Source organism: Arachis ipaensis, chromosome B5 (genome assembly GCF_059453495.1).
Source record: "Arachis ipaensis isolate K30076 ecotype BB chromosome B5, ASM5945349v1, whole genome shotgun sequence".
Classification (NCBI taxonomy): domain Eukaryota; kingdom Viridiplantae; phylum Streptophyta; class Magnoliopsida; order Fabales; family Fabaceae; genus Arachis; species Arachis ipaensis.
Window position 1 is genome coordinate 114,754,928 of NC_142440.1, and position 11,383 is coordinate 114,766,310.

At 39.7% G+C, this 11,383-nt stretch overlaps 1 non-coding gene across 1 annotated transcript; it reads left to right on the forward strand.

Moving 5' to 3' along the window:
* Positions 1-10,409: 10,409 nt before the first annotated feature.
* On the forward strand, positions 10,410-10,516 carry LOC148565446 (small nucleolar RNA R71). Its single transcript, XR_015884070.1, has one exon. It is a non-coding gene; the product is annotated as a small nucleolar RNA R71 (small nucleolar RNA).
* Positions 10,517-11,383: the final 867 nt, after the last annotated feature.

The following is an 11,383-nucleotide window of genomic DNA, read 5'->3' on the forward strand; positions in this document are numbered from 1 at the left end:
ATATAAAGCAATAAAAGAACATGCAAAATTGCAATGATTGAACTAATCAAGAAATTAAAGAACCGACTATGTAATATAAACAAGTAAAGTATAAAAGAAATCAACATATAAAGGTATAAAAGATTGAAAGCATCAAAAAGAGCATAAGGGTCTTTAACCCACAAATCCTAACTTGAGTGAGCTAAGGGTCCTTTCCTTGTTGGAACCAAAACTATGACAATTATAATGGATTAGTCTCACTTGATCAACCCTCACATCGGAAAGTAAGTTAAATGAGCATAAGTGTCCTTAACCCACAAATCCTAACTTGATTGCTAATTACCTTAGCAACAAATTAGCATTAGTGGGAACAAGAATAATTAACAACCCAATAATTGAAACTAAATATTGGACATTCCAACTCTAGGAACCCAATTGCTCACTTTACCCAAGCCAAGAACCAAAAATTTAGCCTAGCACCATGTTTGACATTTTGTCAAACACTTGGTGGGCAAAAAGCTTAAAATGAGAAAAATGAGTAAGACTTGAAACTAAAAGCAACAATTGATCTCAATCAACAAAGATAACACAAGAGAGCATATAATCAACATCCAACATCAAATTCATCAACAAGAAATTGAAATTGCAAGAGAAAACCAAAATTGAACTATAACTTGAATTAGAAGAAAGAGTAATGACAATGTAACTATAAAAAGTAATAACAAGGAAATACTTACAATGAAAGGTTGTAAAATCCAAGATCAAAAATGGAAATGGAACTTGAATGTAAAATTCTAATATAAACCCTAATAGAGATGATGAAAAACTTAGGGAAAAACTAAACTAAAACTTCCTACTACTACTCCTAAACTATACTAAATGATATGCTCTCCCATGTCTTCATTTCCCCCTCCAATATGAGCTAGAAGACTTCAGAAATGGGCCTCCAAAGCCTTCAAATCATGAGGCACATGATATTTTAATGAAGTCATGTGCGGACACCTGTGCGGATGCACAGACGCGTGCGTCCGCACACTTCGCGAGAAATCCAGGCCTGTGCGTACGCACAAGCAACCGTGCGTATGCACACTACGCGATGCTTGGCTGGACGCGCGATGCGCTCGATGCAATCCACGCGCTCTGCTTGGGTGGCTATGCGTCAGCACAGGTAGCTGTGCGCATGCACACGTCTCTGAGCTCACTCCTTTGCTTTCTCTTGCTTCTTTCTCTTTGCATGCTCTTCTTCTATTTTCTCCGATCTATTCCTACCTTATATACCTGAAAGCACTCACCAACAACATCAAGGCATCGAATGAAAGGCAAATGGAATAAAATAGATTAAATTAAGTATAAAAGAGCATATTTTCATTATCAAGCACAAATGGGGAGGAGAGATCAAAAGCATGCTATTCAATGGAATAAGTGTGAGTTTATGTATTGAAAATCCATTCAATTCTAACAAAAAATCATCATCAAATATGGATTCATCAATTCCCCCATACTTAAACACTAGCATGTCCTCATGCTAAACACACAAAGGAGATAATAGATGAAAGGGAAAATGACTTATGTTATATACTACTTAAATGCATGCAACTATCCTAAGGCTAATTACTAATATGTACTACGATGAGAGTGGTTAGAAGCAAACCAGGAAATTCCGTTCCATCACAAGAAAGCTTGAGGGCCAATGCAAAGAGTTCATACATTAAGATTGATGTCCAAAGAATTGAATTGACGTTGTTAAAACTATCCAATCAAACAACTTACAAGAAGACGCAATATGAGGTGTAAAAATATGGAATCGAGCAATCAAACCCCTCACCAGATGTGTTTTTACTCAATTAGCTCAGTGTTTAGGGTTTAACCACTCAATTCTCCTTTTATCATGCTTTTTAAAGATTTGCAATTCATCTAACATTCAACTAGTATTTAATGCATGAATAACAAGTATCATGAGGTCTTTAGAGGGATGTAATGGGGCTAGGGTTTAGGTAGGATGATTTATGGTCAAGTGGACTTAAGGAATTAGTTCTTTGATTAGCTTGAGCATCCACCTAATCCTACATCACCTATATACACATAACAATGCAACCTTCCCGCCCATTTCCTTTTTATATCTCATCTTACTCATGCATTTTCTTTTCAACCATGGCATATGCATCCTTTATTTACTCTTTTTATTCATACTTTGTTGTGCACAAGGTTTTTTTTTTATGTTTCAATTAATGAAATGCATGAGCATTACCTAATTGCCCAAAAGATTTTTCACAAAGAATTCATGCCTTTATCACCGATGCCTACTAAATTTTCCCCACACTTAGAATTTACACACTAATCCACCCAATCTAATCAAAGAGTAATTCAATGATATCAATGGTTTTCTGCTTAAGGGGAGTAATGTGCTATCATCAGAACAAGAGGGGATTCATAGGCTCAAAGGGGTTCACAAAGGTGAATGCAAGGGTTGGCCATATAGGTTAGTTAGTTTATCATCAAAGATGGCCTCAATCATGCTAAATGCATCCAAACACAAATACAGGACATAAAGAATCATGCAAATCAATTATCACAATAAAAAAGGAGTACAATCGCACACAAGAACAACATTATGGTTAAAAAATGCAACCATCTATTAAAGCTCAAATCTCACAAGGTATGTTGTTCAAGCTCCTTTTTCCTTGTTCTACAAACAAAATACTTCAAGCAAGTTGGTAAAACAATTTTTCCTCAATTCAATCAATGGTATGCCCTTAGAAAAGGATTTCATGAGAATTCCTTGGTGTTTCACCACTTTATTCATCATATCATGCAAAATGCAAATATTAGCTACTAAATATCCATAAATGATAAAGAAATATTCACAACAAATCAAACAAGATGCAATAGAAAAAACTACTCAAAATAAAGAAAAAGTACTACATGAAACATTGCAAAGTGTCTTTAAGAAAGAAATTTTTACCTCCCTTGAAGTCATCGATCCTCCCCCACACTTAGATTGTGCACGGTCCTCCGTGCATACTCACGATCCGGGGAGAATGAAAAGGGGGCCACCTTTAGCTGGTGGGCTCAGAAATGGGATGGTCAACTGCATCAAGCTCCTCCCCAGCTAGCTCGGATGAAGCTGTAGGAATCGGGCCGGGGTCCCTTCCTTCTAGCCTTGCCACTATCCACTCAAAACGTTTGTGTTCCAAATGCTCCATGTAGTAGATATCGTGCAAGATATCGCAGAATAGATTCAAAAGAGGACGGAAAAAAGGTAAAGCAGTTGATGAAGGTGGTAGACTTGATGGTGGTGCTGTGGGTGTCTTCCTCTTGGAGGGGGTTGTTTTTGTTGATCTTTCCAAATTTCCCCTTGGAATGAACTTGTTGCCTCTAGAAAACTCAAGCATTATATCCATTGGTCGCCTCTCTACCCCCGGTGCATTTGTTAAACGCATCACCATCGATGGAAATGGAATGCTGACATTCTTCTTCTTAAGCAATTTCCAAATTGATTTGCGCAATAAGGGCAAGATGGTTATATGCTTCCCTTGCATAATAGCCTAAACTAGCAAAGCAATTCTAAATCTCACATGGGTAGTGTGGGTGCTTGGGATGATGTAGTCCGCCATAATTTGATGCCATATACGAGCTTCAGCATTCAAATCAGAGTATGCAATACTAGTGGGAACAGAATTCTTCCCTTTGCTATACTCCGAAGATGCACCAGGACAGCTGGTGCACGAAATTGTGATCTCAGACAACGGTGCCAGAAACTCTGTACGCACGTCTTAATAAATCGTTTTTCATTCACAACTTCGATACAACTAACCAGCAAGTGCATTGGGTTGTCCAAGTAATAAACCTTACGTGAGTAAGGGTCGATCCCACGGAGATTGTCGGCTTGAAGCAAGCTATGGTCACCTTGTAAATCTCAGTCAGGCGGATATCAAAAGGTTATGGAGTTTTCGAACATAAATAATAAATAGATAGAAAATAAGGATAGAAACACTTATGTAATTCATTGGTGAGAATTTTAGATAAGTGTATAGAGATGCTTTCGTTCCTCTGAACCTCTGCTTTCCTGCTGTCTTCATCCAATCAGTCTTACTCCTTTCCATGGCTGGCTTTATGTAAGGACATCACCGTTGTCAATGGCTACTTTTAATCCTCTCTGGAAAATGGTCCGATGCGCTATCACTACATGGCTAATCGTCTGGAGGCATCACCCTTGTCAATGGCTGCATCCTATCCTCTTGTGAAAATGGTCCAAATGCTCTGTCACAGCACGGCTAATCATCTGAGGTTCTCGATCGTACTGGAATAGGATTCACCCTCCTTTTGCGTCTGTCATTATGCCCAGCACTCGTGAGTTTGAAGTCCATCACAGTCATTCAATCCCAGAGTCCTACTCGGAATACCACAGACAAGGTTTAGACTTTCCGGACTCTCATGAATGCCGCCATCAATCTAGCTTATACCACGAAGATTCTGATTAAGAGATCCAAGAAATACTCATTCAATCTAAAGTAGAACGGAAGTGGTTGTCAGGCACGCGTTCATAGGGAATGATGATGATTGTCACGTTCATCACATTCAGGTTGAAGTGTGAATAAATACCTTAGAAGCGGAATAAGTTGAATTGAATAGAAAAACAGTAGTACTTTGCATTAATCTTTGAGGAACAGCAGAGCTCCACACCTTAATCTATGGAGTGTAGAAACTCTACCATTGAAAATACATAAGTGAAAGGTCCAGGCATGGCCGAATGGCCAGCCCCCATGATCTAAGAACCAAGCATCCAAAGATGATCAAAGATGATCCAAAGATGTCTAATACAATAGTAAAAAGTCCTATTTATAATAAACTAGCTACTAGGGTTTACAAAAGTAAGTAATTGATGCATAAATCCACTTCCGGGGCCCACTTGGTGTGTGCTTGGGCTGAGCTTGAATGTTACACGTGCAGAGGCTCTTTCTGGAGTTGAACGCCAGGTTGTAACGTATTTCTGGCGTTCAACTCTGGTTTGTGACTTGTTTTTGGCGTTTAACTCCAGACAGCAGCATAGAACTGGCGTTCAACGCCCTTTTACGTCATCTAAACTCGTTTAAAGTATGGACTATTATATATTTCTGGAAAGCCCTGGATGTCTACTTTCAAATGCAATTAGAAGCGCGCCATTTTGAGTTCTATGGCTCCGGAAAATCCACTTTGAGTGCAGGGAGGTCAGAATCCAACAGCATCAGCAGTCCTTCTTCTACCTCTGAATCTGATTTTTGCTCAAGTCCCTCAATTTCAGCCAGAAAATACCTGAAATCACAGAAAAACACACAAACTCATAGTAAAGTCCAGAAATGTGAATTTAGCATAAAAACTAATGAAAACATCCCTAAAAGTAACCAGATTCTACTAAAAACATACTAAAAACAATGCCAAAAAGCGTATAAATTATCCGCTCATCACAACACCAAACTTAAATTGTTGCTTGTCCCCAAGCAACTGAAAATCAAATAGGATAAAAAGAAGAGAATATACTATAAATTCCAAACTATCAATGAAACATAGCTCCAATCAGATGAGCGGGACTTGTAGCTTTTTGCCTCTTGAATAGTTTTGGCATCTCACTTTATCCATTGAAGTTCAGAATGATTGGCATCTATAGGAACTCAGAGTTCAGATAGTGTTATTGATTCTCCTAGTTCAGTATGATGATTCTTGAACACAGCTATTTTATGAGTCTTGGCCGTGGCCCTAAGCACTTTATTTTCCAGCATTACCACCGGATACATAAATGCCACATACACATAATTGGGTGAACCTTTTCAGATTGTGACTCAGCTTTGCTAAAGTCCCCAATTAGAGGTGTCCAGGGTTCTTAAGTACACTCTTTTTTTGCTTTGGACCTTGACTTTAACCGCTCAGTCTCAAGTTTTCACTTGACACCTTCACGCCACAAGCACATGGTTAGGGACAGCTTGGTTTAGCCGCTTAGGCCAGGATTTTATTCCTTTAGGCCCTCCTATCCACTGATGCTCAAAGCCTTGGGATCCTTTTTATTTACCCTTGCCTTTTGGTTTTAACGGTTACTGGATTTTTGCTCTTGCCTCTTGGTTTTAAGAGCTTTGGCTTTTTCTGCTTGCTTTTTCTTTTTCTTTCTATTTTTTTTCGCTATTTTTTTTTCTGCAAGCTTTGTTCTTTGCTGCTTTTTCTTGCTTCAAGAATCATTTTTATGATTTTTCAGATTACCAGATAACATGTCTCCTTATCATCATTCTTTCAAGAGCCAACATATTTAACATTCTTAAACAACAACTTCAAAAGACATATGCACTGTTCAAGCATTCATTCAGAAAACAAAAAGTATTGTCACCACATCAATATAATTAAACTAAGTTCAAGGATAAATTCGAAACTCATGTACTTCTTGTTCTTTTGAATTAAAACATTTTTCATTTAATAGAGGTGATGGATTCATAGGACATTCATAACTTTAAGGCAAAGTTACTAAATACTAATGATCATGTAATGAAGACACAAACATAGATAAGCACTTAACATAGAAAATGAAAAACAGAGAAAGTAAGAACAAGGAATGAGTCCACCTTAGTGATGGTGGCGTTTCCTTCTTGAGGAACCAATGATGTCCTTGAGCTCTTCTATGTCTCTTCCTTGTCTTTGTTGCTCCTCCCTCATTGCTTTTTGATCTTCTCTAATTTCATGAAGGATGATGGAGTGCTCTTGATGTTCCACCCTTAATTGTCCCATGTTGGAACTTAATTCTCCTAGGGAGGTGTTGATTTGCTCCCAATAGTTTTGTGGAGGAAAATGCATTTGAGGCATTTCCGGGATCTTATGGTGATGAGCTTCATGCGTCTCTTGAGATCCATGAATGGGCTCTCTTGCTTGCTCCATCCTTTTCTTGGTGATGGGCTTCTCTTCCTCAATGGGAATGTCTCCTTCTATGAAAGCTCCAGCTGAGTAACATAGATGGCAAATAAGATGAGGAAAAGCTAGCCTTGCCCCAGGAGAGGGCTTTTCGGCTATTTTGTAGAATTCAAGGGAGATGACTTCATGAACTTCTACTTCTTCTCCAATCATGATGCCATGGATCATGATGGCCCGATCCACAGTAACTTCAGATCGGTTGCTAGTGGGGATGATGGAGCGTTGGATGAACTCCAACCATCCTCTAGCCACAGGCTTGAGGTCCAGTCTTCTTAATTAAACTGGCTTGCCTTTGGAGTCAATCTTCCATTGAGCTCCTTCCACACATATGTCCATGAGGACTTGGTCCAACCTTTGATTAAAGTTGACCCTTCTAGTGTAGGGGCGTGCATCTCCTTGCATCATAGGCAAGTTGAACGCCAACCTCACGTTTTCCGGACTAAAATCTAAGTATTTCCCCCGAACCATAGTGAGATAATTCTTTGGGTTCGGGTTCTTACTTTGATCATGGTTCCTTGTGATCCATGCATTGGCATAGAACTCTTGAACCATTAGGATGCCGACTTGTTGGATGGGGTTTGTTAGAACTTCCCAACCTCTTCTTTGGATTTCATGTCAGATCTCCGGATACTCATTTCTCTTGAGTTTGAAAGGGACCTCAGGGATCACCTTCTTCTTGGCCATAACATCATAGAAGTGGTCTTGATGAGCTTTGGAGATGAACCTTTCCATCTCCCATGACTCGGAGGTGGAAGCTTTTGTCTTCCCTTTCCCTTTTCTAGAGGATTCTCCAGTCTTAGGTTCCATCAATGGTAATGGAAAAACAAAAAGCTTATGCTTTTACCACACCAAACTTAGATTATTGCTCTCCCTCGAGCAAGAGAAGAAAGAAGAGATGAAGAAGAAGAAGAAATGGAGGTGAGGGAGAGAGAGATGTGTTTCGGTCAAGAAGGGGAAGAGAGGGTTGTGTTGTGTGAAAATGTGGAAGAATGGAGGGCTATATATAGGGAAGGGAGGGGGGTTAAGGTTCGGCCATATAGGGTGGGTTTGGGTGGGAAATTGATTTTGAATTTTGAAGGTAGGTGGAGTTTATGAGGTAGGTTTATCGGGAAAAGTGGATGGATGTGAGTGGTGAAGTGGTGATAGGGAAGAGAGATTGAGGTGATTGGTGAAGAGTTTTGTGGAAGTGTGTTTATGGGATTGTGTGAAAGAGGGGTGAGAAGAAGTGAGTGGAGGTAGGTGAGGATCCTGTGGGGTCCACAGATCCTGAGGTGATCCTGTGGGGTCCACAGATCCTGAGGTGTTCCAGAATTTACAACCTTTCACCAAATTGGGCATGCAAAATGCCCTTGCACACAACTCTGGGCGTTCAGCGCCAGATTGGTGCTTGTTCTGGGCGTTGAATGCCCATTTGTTACCCATTTCTGGCGTTGAACACCAGAACCATGCTTGTTTTGGGCGTTCAGCGCCAGCTCTTCTCCAGGGTGTAATTCTGGTGTTCAAACACCCAGATGCTGCCCATTTTGGGCGTTCAGCACCAAAACCATGCTCTGTTCTGGCGTTGAACGCCAGCCAGATGCTTCTTACTGGCGTTTAAATGCCAGTAAGGTCCTCCTCCAGGGTGTGATTTTTCTTCTGCTGTTTTTTATTTCATTTTCAACTTTTATACTTATTTTGTGACTCCACATGATCATGAACCTAATAAAACATGAAAGAACAATAAAATTAGATTTAGATAAATAAAAATTGGGTTGCCTCCCAACAAGCGCTTCTTTAATGTCGATAGCTTGACAGTGGGCTCTCATGGAGCCTCACAGATGTTTAGAGCATTGTTGAGACTTCCCAACACCAAACTTAGAGTTTGGATATGGGATTTCAACACCAAACTTAGAGTTTGGTTGTGGCCTCCCAACACCAAACTTAGAGTTTGACTGTGGGGGCTCTGGTTGACTCTGTTTTGAGAGAAGCTTACTGTGCTTCCTCTCCATGTTTACAGAAGGATGACCTCGAGTTCTAAACACAACGGAGTCCTCATTCAATTGAAGGACTAGTTTACCTCTGTCAACATCAATCACAGCTCTTGCTGTGGCTAAGAAGGGTCTTCCAAGGATGATGGATTCATCCTCATCCTTCCCAGTATCTAGGACTATGAAATCAGCAGGGATGTAAAGGCCTTCAACCTTTACTAACACGTCCTCTACTTGTCCATAAGCCTGTTTTCTTGAATTGTCTGCCATCTCTACTGAGATTTTAGCAGCTTGCACCCCATAGATTCCCAGTTTCTCTATTACAGAGAGGGGCATGAGGTTTATCCCTGACCCAAGGTCACATAGAGCCTTCTCAAAGGTCATGGTACCAATGGTACAAGGTATTAAGAACTTTCCAGGATCCTGTTTCTTCTGAGGCAATGTCAGTTGATCCAGATCACTCAGTTCATTAGTGAACAAGGGAGGTTCATCTTCCCAAGTCTCAATACCAAATAATTTGGCATTCAGCTTCATGATTGCACTAAGAAACTTGGCAGTTTGCTCTTCAGTAACATCCTCCTTTTCTTCAGAAGAGGAATACTCATCAGAGCTCATGAATGGCATAAGGAGGTTCAATGGAATCTCTATGGTCTCTAGATGAGTCTCAGATTCCTTTGGTTCCTCAGAGGGAAACTCCTTATTGATCACTGGACATCCCAGGAGGTCTTCCTCACTGGGATTCACGTCCTCAACCTCCCTTACAGGTTCGGCCATGGTGGTTATGTCAATGGCCTTGCACTCTCCTTTTGGATTTTCTTCTGTATTGCTTGGGAGAGTACTAGGAGGGATTTCAGTGATCCTTTTACTCAGCTGGCCCACTTGTGCTTCTAAATTTCTAATGGAAGACCTTGTTTCATTCATGAAACTTACAGTGGCCTTGGATAGATCAGAGACTAAGTTTGCTAAATTAGAGGTATTTTGTCCAGAGTTCTCTGTCTATTGCTGAGTGGATGATGGAAAAGGTTTACTATTGTTAAACCTATTTCTTCCACCATTATTAAAGCCTTGTTGAGGCTTTTGTTGATCGTTCCATGAGAGATTTGGGTGATTTCTCCATGATGGATTATATATGTTTCCATAAGGTTCACCCATATAATTTACCTCTGCTATTGCAGGATTTTCAGGATCATAAGCTTCTTCTTCAGAAGATGCCTCTTGAGTACAGTTGGATGCAGCTTGCATTCCATTCAGACTTTGAGAAATCATATTGACTTGCTGAGTCAATATTTTATTCTGAGCCAATATAGCATTCAGAGTATCAATTTCAAGAACTCCCTTCTTCATAGGCGTCTCATTATTCACAGGATTCCTTTCAGAAGTGTACATGAACTGGTTATTAGCAACCATGTCAATGAGTTCTTGAGCTTCTGCAGGCATTTTCTTTAGGTGAATGGATCCACCTGCAGAAGTATCCAATGACATCTTAGCTAATTCAGACAGACCATCATAGAATATATCCAGGATGGTCCATTCTGAAAGCATGTCAGAAGGACACTTTTTGGTCAGTCCTTTGTATCTCTCCCAAGCTTCATAGAGGGATTCACCTTCTTTCTGTCTGAAGTCTGAACATCCACTCTAAGCTTACTCAGCTTTTGAGGAGGAAAGAACTTGGCTAAGAAAGCCTTGACCAGCTTATCCCAAGAGTTCAGGCTATCCTTAGGTTGAGAGTCAAACCATATTCTAGCTCTGTCTCTCACAGCAAAAGGGAAAAACATGAGCCTGTAGACTTCAGGATCTACTCCATTAGTCTTAACAGTATCACATATCTGCAAGAATTCAGTTAAGAACTGAAAAGGATCTTCAGATGAAAGTCCATGAAACTTGCAGTACTGCTGCATCAGAGAAACTAATTGAGGTTTCAACTCAAAATTGTTTGCTCCAATGGCAGGAATGGAGATGCTTCTTCCATGTAAATTGGAATTAGGTGCAGTAAAGTCACCAAGCATCCTCCTTGCATTATTATTATTTTCGGCTGCCATCTCCTCTTCTTGTTCGAAAATTTCTGAAAGGTTGTCTCTGGACTGTTGTATTTTAGCTTCTCTTAGTTTCCTTTTCAGAGTCCTTTCAGGTTCTGGATCTGCTTCAACAAGAATATTCTTGTCTTTGCTCCTGCTCATATGAAAAAGAGGGACAGAAAAATAATAATAATAATAGGAATCCTTTTTACCACAGTATAGAGGTCCCTGTGTGAATAGAAGAAAAGAAGAAGAGAAAATATGAGCTCAGAGAGAGAGAGGGGGTTCGGATTTTTGGTGAGTGAGGAAGAGATGTTAGTAAATAAATAAACAAATAGAAGAAGATGAGAGGGGGGAGTGAATTTTCGAAAATAATTTTTGAAAAAGAGTTAGTGGTTTTCGAAAATAGTTTTTGAAAAAGGTTAGTAATTTTTGAAATTTTAAAATCAAAAGTTAAAATAATTAGTTAATTAAAAAAAATTTTGAAAAAGAGGG